Source organism: Poromitra crassiceps, assembly GCF_964638095.1.
Source record: "Poromitra crassiceps genome assembly, chromosome: 11".
Classification (NCBI taxonomy): Eukaryota; Metazoa; Chordata; class Actinopteri; order Beryciformes; family Melamphaidae; genus Poromitra; species Poromitra crassiceps.
Window position 1 is genome coordinate 38581591 of NC_139643.1, and position 9087 is coordinate 38590677.

The following is a 9087-nucleotide window of genomic DNA, read 5'->3' on the forward strand; positions in this document are numbered from 1 at the left end:
TCAACATCTTTCTTAGGGGCAACAGCTGTACTTTTTCACTTTTGTGCCACAAAATGATGAAGATGAAGTTAAACCAAACCCGGACATACGATGGGGATGGCTACACGAAGCGAGCCGCCTGTCTGTGTCTCCGTAGCGATGAGGAAGAGGAGGTGCTGCTGGTGAGTAGCAGTGGACATCCCGACAAGTGGATTGTTCCTGGTGGGAAAATGGAGCCGGAGGAGGAGCCCAGTGTTGCTGCTGCTCGAGAAGTGTGTGAAGAGGCTGGTGTGAAGGGGACGTTAGGTCGTTTAGTCGGCGTGTTTGAGAACCCAGAGAGGAAACACAGAACCTACGTCTATGTTCTCACCGTAACAGAGGTGCTGGAGGACTGGGAGGACTCGGTCAACATTGGGAGAAAAAGGGATTGGTTTAAAATAGACGATGCCATACAAGTGTTGCATCGTCACAAGCCTGTGCAGGCCACCTACTTCCAGGCCATGCAGCGGGACAAGAAGACGTATAGTGGAAAAGGGGTGATGCTTGAACCCTTCGGCCACCAAGTGGGAGGCCACTCCTGTGTGCTGCAATTTGGGGAGCAGACAATCTGCAAGCCCCTCATCCCCCGGGAGCACCAATTCTACAAGAGCCTCCCGCCCGAGATAAGGAAGTTCACCCCTCAGTATATAGGTGTTGTATCAGTAAGCTTTGAAGAGGATGAGGATGGAAACCTGTGCCTCATCGCCTACCCTCTCCACAGCGAACCAGGAGTCCTGGAAAACATGGACCCCTCTGCAGACTGCGAGGCCATGAGGAAGATGATAAAGTGGGGCAACAAGAAGGAGTCCTCTTTGGAGAATGACAACTACAGCAAAGACGGGGCTCGACAGATCCGGAAGGAAGACACGATCGTGAGTTCTAATCGTGACAAGGTTCAGCAGCAGCAGCAACTGCAACAGCAGCAGGAAGAGGTGCTCTACTACAGCTTGGAGAAAGGCACCGTGGTCAAACACAACCCCTGGAGTCTCAAATGTCACCAGCAGCACTTACAGAGGATGAAGGAGAATGCAAAGCACCGCAACCAATACAAATTCATCCTTCTGGAGAACCTGACATGGCGCTATGCAGTTCCATGTGTCTTAGACCTGAAGATGGGAACACGGCAGCATGGGGATGACGCGTCCGAGGAAAAGAAGGCCAGTCATATCCGCAAATGCCAACAGAGCACATCTGCCTCCATTGGAGTGCGGCTTTGCGGCATGCAGGTTTACCAGTCGGGCTCGGGCCAGCTGATGTGCATGAATAAGTACCACGGCCGTAAGTTGACCCTCGCAGGCTTCAGGAAGGCCCTGTACCAGTTCTTCCACGACGGGCACCGCCTGCGTCGAGAGCTGCTGCCCCCGGTGCTGCGCAGCCTCAGAGAAATGCAAGCCGCCCTGGAGGCCTGCGACTCCTACCGCTTCTACTCCAGCTCCCTGCTCATCATCTATGACGGAGAACCTACCAGCTCTCCCACTAGACCCAGGCACCGTGGTGGGGAAGAGGGCGATGACGATGAGCCCTCAGACGAAGAAGAGGAAGGGGGCTGTGGTTTCCCTCGCTCCTCAGGCAGCGACGGTGCGGCGGGAGGAAGCCTCAACAGCGGCAGTGACCCCTCCCGCAGCACAGCAGAAGCCAGCAGCCCCGCAGTGGACGTGCGCATGATTGACTTTGCCCACACCACCTGTCGTCACTATGGTGAGGACAGCGTTGTCCACGAGGGCCAGGACAGTGACTTCATCTTCGGCCTCCAGAGCCTGATCACCATCATCTCCCAGCTGGAGGATAACAGTGCTGAGTAAGTGCACGTTCACACCATACGCCAATCCCATGCCAAAGCCACGCAGTTTCATTTCAGCATCCTTGTTAACAAGTGAGTCCGTTCACACCAGCCGCACGCCACGCCACGCTGACGCCACGCCAACGCCACGCTGATCCAATAGTTTCAGCTTCTGTTCTATTTTCCAAGCGTGATGCGCGCTGATCCCGAGCTGCCAGGCATGAAGTCAATGCAATTTGTGAGGGGGGAGGGGGTCTGGTGCGACTGGTTAAGCGTCAGATCAGCTTGCGCCTGCCTCAAGCTTCAGTTCTGCATGGCTTTGGCATATGGTGTGTTTGAGCTGTAAGGGCGGCCTGGAGTCACCATGTTCTGAAACTCAAACCTGGGAATGGCACGTTGCTGAGTTGAAGCCCTGCTTGTCCTTGTGCATTGTCCTTATTATGCCTACATAGGGAGGGGACTCTCTCGCCTCTACTTGGAGGCTGGGGACTGGGAGTCCTCTGGGTCAAGCGAAGATCTGTATGGTGTGTCCTGCACCATCCCTAACCTGCCACAGGAGGACTTACTGGGCTATTGCACTTTTCCCTGTTTCTGCGACAGCTCCTTTTCTTTGTTATAAATGGTAATAGAAACAGGGTCTCCTGTAGCATACTAGAACTCTCTTTTCTCTGTTACAGATCAGCTTCTTTACTGTAAGTGATCTCAGAGAGTGAGAGGGTTGGGGGAAAAACAATGACTTGCTGTGAAAGCAGGAAGACATAACTGTACTATTATTTGTGGGTGATTTACAATGATGTATGATAATGTGTACCCAAACAACATAAGCCTCAATCTCACTTCATCTGTTCAATGGATTGTAGCGCTGTCCCGTTTGTCATTGCATTGGATTGATCCTAAAATGCACTGATAACACACAGACTAGAAAAGTGCACTCAGTAGATCTCTGTCAGGCAGACATGTCCAAAGTCCGGATGTTAAACGGCCCGTTGCCTGTCCCTCAAAATATACTATATGTGGCCCTCCAGACACTATTGCTTAATCAAGCAAGTTCACTTTGCGTTTTGTTCCATTCACCTAACAATGACAGCACCATCATACAGTCTGTATAGACAAGCACAAAGTAGGAGCAACACAGGCGGAACTAATGTTTTCAGACCGTAAACAAAGTCCTTAGAGTACAATTGTACTGTACAGTATGTTTTTTTCTTTTCTTATAACCCATATGATGCAAGAAGTAGCTGGCCGCCCGCAGGTATTTTCACATCAAACCGGGGGGCCCCATTCAAAAAAGTTTGGACACCCCTGGCCCCAGGCTCGGTGTTGTTTTCGTAATGATGAAATGGTACAAAGGAATCAAAGCTGGAATAAAAATGTGTATAGTCAGGCAAATTGCAGACAAAGAGAACCGATATGACTGTCACTATGACTGTCACTTCAGCCTAAAGGACAATTTTTTAATTGTCAGTGATTTGTCATTGTTGAGTCATAGAACTGATGTTCTCACTGTTTCTAATGAGAGGGAGGAGCGACCATCAATCTAACATTGATGATAAAAGAATAAAAGTTATGATCATATTGATGTAGCATTGGAACTTGAGGGCACCTTATATCAAAGAGTATTTTGGACATCCTTCAAAGTTTTGGCTCTATACTGTCCTTACTGGGGATGTGAAAATACACAATGACAAGTGCTTATTCTCAGCTTTTAATTTTTAACTAGTAAGATTCAGTCTAAATTCAATAAAGAAGTCATTAAAAATCCTTATACAGCAATGACTTCTAAAAGTTTGCAGCTAATGAACATTACCACTCTCTATCTTTGGCCAGCCTTTCTTTGCAGTCTTTTTTTGTAATGTGAGATTCGACTGTGCTCCAAATGACTACAAGATGCCACACGTCCACTGAAGCAGTATGGGACAACAAAGCTGGTGGAGGGGACTCAACGCACGGCATCATGTTATTTTACAGTAGCCTAGTTGGCTAAAAATTAAGCTGTAAAACAATGGCTTACAAGATGTCTTACATCATTACATTATTTCCAGATTATTTACAGACAGGCCTAATGCATTTAGTGAAAGGCCATTACACCATACACCTGGCGTTAACATGCGTTTTCTGCCATCAGATTGCAATCTGATTGTGCTTGACCACTTGAAATGCCAGGTGTAAACGCCCCAAGACACATTGAAGAAGGATTGCAATCTGATCGGCCAAACCACCTCTGGAAGTGGTCAGGACTGCATTGTGACATTGAACACAAGTGTAAATGCAATGTGTCCTCTCAATCTGGATACAGCAACTGTATGCGGATTGAGAGGACACCCATTTTGGGTGTTAATAAGTTATCTGGAAGTTATCTGGATAAGGAAAAATGCATGTTAACGCCAGATGTAAATGAAATCAGGCTAATGTGGTCAAGCAGCATCTGATTGCAATCTGATGGCAGAAAACGCATAATGCCAGGTGTAAATGGTCTCATAGAGATAGTGTCTCTATGGGAAGAGAAGCCAAAGAAAAATTTCCACCATGGTGGACAATAAAGTATCATATCATATCATAGAGTGGGTGTGAGATGTAACAAAAAGCATGTCGGTGTTCAACATCAGTGAAGAGACCCAGTACATTGCAGTGTCCCAGGGTCCCCCATCTGATAAGATTTTTGCTTTTAGATGTTTTATTACAGAAAGTGTATGAAACCCATGACCAAAATAGTCATACATTCGTCAGCAACACAAAGCTCACTTACTGCTGCTACCTCTGATGCACCCTGAGGCGGCGTTCACACCCAAAGCGCTTTTTTCAGAACGCTATGAAAATCATGTCGAGAGCGCTTCCATTGTGCACAAAACACAACGCACGGAGCGGTTATGTTGTGCTCCGTTTTGTTTCCCCCTGCAGTCGCGTGCAGTACAGATCAGAACACAACGACCACAAGGACGGTAGCCAGCTAGTTTTGTCTGTTTGATGTTGTTCACTGTCAACATGAAAGCCAGATTATTGCTAATTCTGGCAGCAGCGGAGGTTGAGGATCCCTCGGGAGGAGAAAAAGTAGGAGGAGTGGAAAAGACGAGCAGCGCGCTTTTCCTCTAATGTTCATAACTAACGCCCATAGCGCTCCTCCAAAAACAACAGACGCCACCAGCGCTAAACGCCAGGTGCGTTCATTAAAAGAGGAGCACGTTTAGCACGTTTTTTACATAGAGAATGAATTGCAGAAAGACGCTGGCAGCTCCAAAAGCGCTTTGGGTGTGGATGTCCACTGACCCTGTATACATATTCTGTAAACGGCAAGGCTACCTCACCTAGCTGTCAAGACTGTTTTTATTCTGTTAATACTGTTTATATCTGTTAAGTGTCTATATCTGTTAATATCTGAATCCTTTTATAATATTTTATAATCTCTTTAGATCCTTTATAAATATATATTATTTGTTTATATCTCGTATATTTGTTCTTATCAATGTTACATGAGCACCAACCACACCAAGACAAATTCCTAGTATGTGAAAACTGAAAACATACCTTGGCAAATAAAATAATTCTGATTCTGATTCTGTCATTGTGTTCCTTGGAATTATAGTGAAAATAGATGATCCCACGTTTTGCTGTGGACGCCACTTTGAAAACCTCTGGCCTCTCATGTCTCTTCACAGTGCCAGACTAGAGTCAAGCTCAACAGCCCAGCTAGCAATCTGCCGCTGCCGCTAGTGGCCCGTGGTCGCATTTTGAGCGGCCGGGCGGCGGTGGCATTCCTTCAGCGGCCATCCGGCGGCCCACTGGAGGATGCCGCTACCTTCACTCTGGCGGAATGCCGCTGGAGGGCTAGCAGCGGCAGGCCGTCGGCAAGCCGCCAAGAATTTTCCCTCTCTAAGTACCACATCAGCGCTGGAGGGGCGCTGGTGTCTGGCCGTCGGCAGATAGGCCAAGATACTCCATCCATTAAACTGCATTCATAAGCATTATGAAACTATAGCTCTAATTTGAAACGATGGGCTAAGTTCTGTTCTCTTTTGTTTGAAAGAGACTATTTAATGGATTTCTGTTTTTATTAGGCTACACAAAGGCAAAAATACCTTCACAGCATTCGAAAATGAACTTAGCAAGATTTTCCAAAGCTCTATAGGCCTATGGATGAAAAACACAAATGCCCAAAAATTATACATTGTATTTGAGAAGTTTATTGTAGCCTATTTAATTTCTGTAGTAATTGTTTTGTCCGTGCAGCATTTACTTTTTATTTATGTTGTTCTCTCAAATTTTTGGGTTAGTCTTTGAATTAAAAAACATAGTGGACAAACATTTCTAATCACCTGTGTTGGAATGTTCTTTGAATACCAGAAATCAAAATCAATAGCTTATAAATTCACTTTATTGAATTGTTCACGCCTGAGTCGTAAACCAGAGCAAATTAAAATACAACCGGATGGATGTTGGACTTTGAATGGTTTTGAATGACCAAGCAAAGTGGTCTATAGCTTATGTGCTTGATAGTGCATCCATGGGCTAGCCACTTGACTTGATGTCTAGTGCAGTGGTTCTCAAACTTTAAACTGACACAAATTAGACAACGGAGCCTCATTTGATAATATTTTGTCCCAACTGATATGATTTTTAGCTTTTGTGACTACCCTCCCATGTGTGGTCGTCACAATGTTTTATAATATAAAGTGTATGAAACCCATGACCAAAATACTCATGCATTCTGTCATTGTGTTACTTATCTTTGGAATTCTTCTGAAAATGAATTACTTTTTTTGCTGGGTATACCCCTGGAAGCCCCTCAAGGACCCCTGGGGGTACCTGGACCCCACTTTGAGAACCTCTGTAGATTTTTTTTAATCAAAAAGCTCATTTCTGGCAGTTTGTAAGTAAATAAATAAATAAATAAAATTACTGTAATTAAAAAAAAAATCCATTGTTCTCAGGTGGGACAAGGCCCAAAATGATCACTGTAAGCAGAGTATTGATCACTATAAGCAAATTATTCATAACAGCATGGAATAATTCAGGACCAAGGTTTTTGATCAATATAAGCAGTTGATCACTATAAGTATGTATATATATATATATACACACACAGATCCTTTCCCAAAAATTTGAATATCATGGAAAGTTTTCTTCCATAATTCCTTTCAAAAAGTGAAACTTTCATAGATTATAGATTCATTACACACAAAGTGAAATATTTCTAGCCTTTATTTGTTTCATTTTTCATAATTTTGGCCTACAGCTCCAGAAGACCCCCAATACAGTATTTCAAGAAAGTATTATAGTGTGAAGAAAATCAGCAGTTACTTCTCAGTTATGACTGACTCCAGCCTCAGTCCACTCCCTCTGAATCTCTGCCAAATTTTTTGAATCGTCTTTGCTTGACAATCCGCTGAAGTCCACGGTTATCCATGTTATTTCCATGATATTCAATTTTTTTTAAAGGATCTGTATGTGTGTGTGTGTGTGTGTGTGTGTGTGTGTGTGTGTGTGTGTGTGTGTGTGTGTGTGTGTGTGTGTGTGTGTGTGTGTGTGTACACAAAGGGGAAAAAATCATTTTAGGAGTAGAATGTGAATCTGTATGAATTTTGCAATACAGATGTGGAGACAAAAGATCACTTTTTTCCCCTGCAAAATTACTTATAATTGGCCTAATTTTAATTTATGGATAATCTAGCATTGATGCATTTCTACTTGAACATGTCAAATTTGGAATGTTTATAGAAGATAGCAACATATTTTTGGCAAAATATTGTATAGGCCTACACAAAATTTAAGGCACAACAGGGCTGTGTCTACCCAGTTGTAGCCTAATTTAACCTCTGGAACAATTGTTTTGTCCCTGGAATATAAATAAATAAATAAATAAATAAATAAATAAATAAATAAAGTGCAAATAATAATAGGTAGATGTCCAAGAAGAATAAACGTGGGTCATTTATTCACTGGGTATGCAGTGTTATATTTTTCAGCCAGATGCAGGATGATGGCTCTCTCTCTCTCTCTCTCTCTCTCTCTCTCTCTCTCTCTCTCTCTCTCTCTCTCTCTCTCTCTCTCTCTCTCTACTTTATTACACTGGTCAGGTCTGCACTGCAGTCTATATATCCCCCCCCCCCATGTCTCATCTGTATCCATTTGTCTGATGTTGTTTTTGTGTGTGTAATGTTAACAGTTTGAAATAAAGATTATTGGGAGGGAGGGGGGGGGGGGGGGTTGAGAGTGACGATGGGAAGTGAAGAAATTTTGGCACTTTTGCGTTGCCGTAGTGTGACGTTGTGTCTGCGTCCAGGCCATTGAGGCTACGTGTGTCCTGGCGCCATTTTATGAATGGGATTTCAGGAAGCAAACATGCGCCGAGTACTGATAGCAACAATCTTTGAAAAAGTCGTTTTAAACCATGACTTGTCTTCACCTATCTACAAAACACAGGACTGATTATAAAAGCGATATACGGACAATAACAGACCGGTTGGTGGCGATCATCCGCTGCCTTCTTGCAACTTCATCACAAGAAAAACAAGACGTGCACGACAACAAAGAACACTGAAAACTTCGGGGCTCTTTGAAAAGCAGATCGGTAAGAATATTTAACGCTATATTTGTAAATCCTATTGTGCTCTGCTGCGATCTTACCATTAGCCATTTCGCTGGTTAGGCAGATAACAACAAGTTAGATGGCTAATAGTTAAATGTCGTTGTGTAGTCAGCTTTTTGTGTTACACATAGGCCTACAAGTAGCAGAGGCTAGCGTTAGCCACTCTACCCAGTGAAGAAATGCATGGGCCATCTACATCTTGTTAAAAACCTTCCACGTTTCTTGGAGTAAAACGTAAAAAGGCATCGGTTGCAAACATCTATTTTGTGCTCATTCTGGATATATCAATACACCATTAACGGTGTTATTCGGCCGTTTAACGTTAACGTACATAATTCCGTTTGCTTTCGCGGCTATAAACAGACAATTGATTAAACTAACGTTACAGAGTACAGCCCATTGTTAGTGTGTTGCTGCTCACGTTAATTTACTGCGTGCATATTCTTCTGTTTGCGTGCACGGCCATGTAAGATGAGATCAAAACTAACGTTACAGACCGTTACAGTCTGTGACTGTTAGTCTGTAAATCGTTTGTATTATTTATTTCCTTTTACCCCCACACTGATGCAAGCTCTATTTTGGACCAAACAGGCTTGAGATGAGCCATATGAAGCTGCTAGAGTCCAGCAGCTGCATAAATACAAAAATGTGAAATTATTATCGCTTATCGGACAAGAGAAGCAGATATTTGTCTGTTATAGGTATC

At 43.9% G+C, this 9087-nt stretch overlaps 1 long non-coding RNA gene and 1 pseudogene across 2 annotated transcripts in view; both read left to right on the plus strand.

Moving 5' to 3' along the window:
• Positions 1-53: 53 nt before the first annotated feature.
• Positions 54-1820, plus strand: LOC310785018 (inositol hexakisphosphate kinase 2 pseudogene; annotated as a pseudogene). Its single transcript has one exon. The product of its transcript is annotated as an inositol hexakisphosphate kinase 2 pseudogene (transcript).
• A 6307-nt stretch (positions 1821-8127) lies between these two features.
• The window catches only part of LOC310784655, a 2327-nt gene continuing 1367 nt past the window's right edge, over positions 8128-9087 (plus strand). Inside the window, exon 1 of the long non-coding RNA XR_014553134.1 lies at positions 8128-8363. This is a non-coding gene — a long non-coding RNA (uncharacterized lncRNA). The remainder of the gene's footprint in view (positions 8364-9087) is intronic.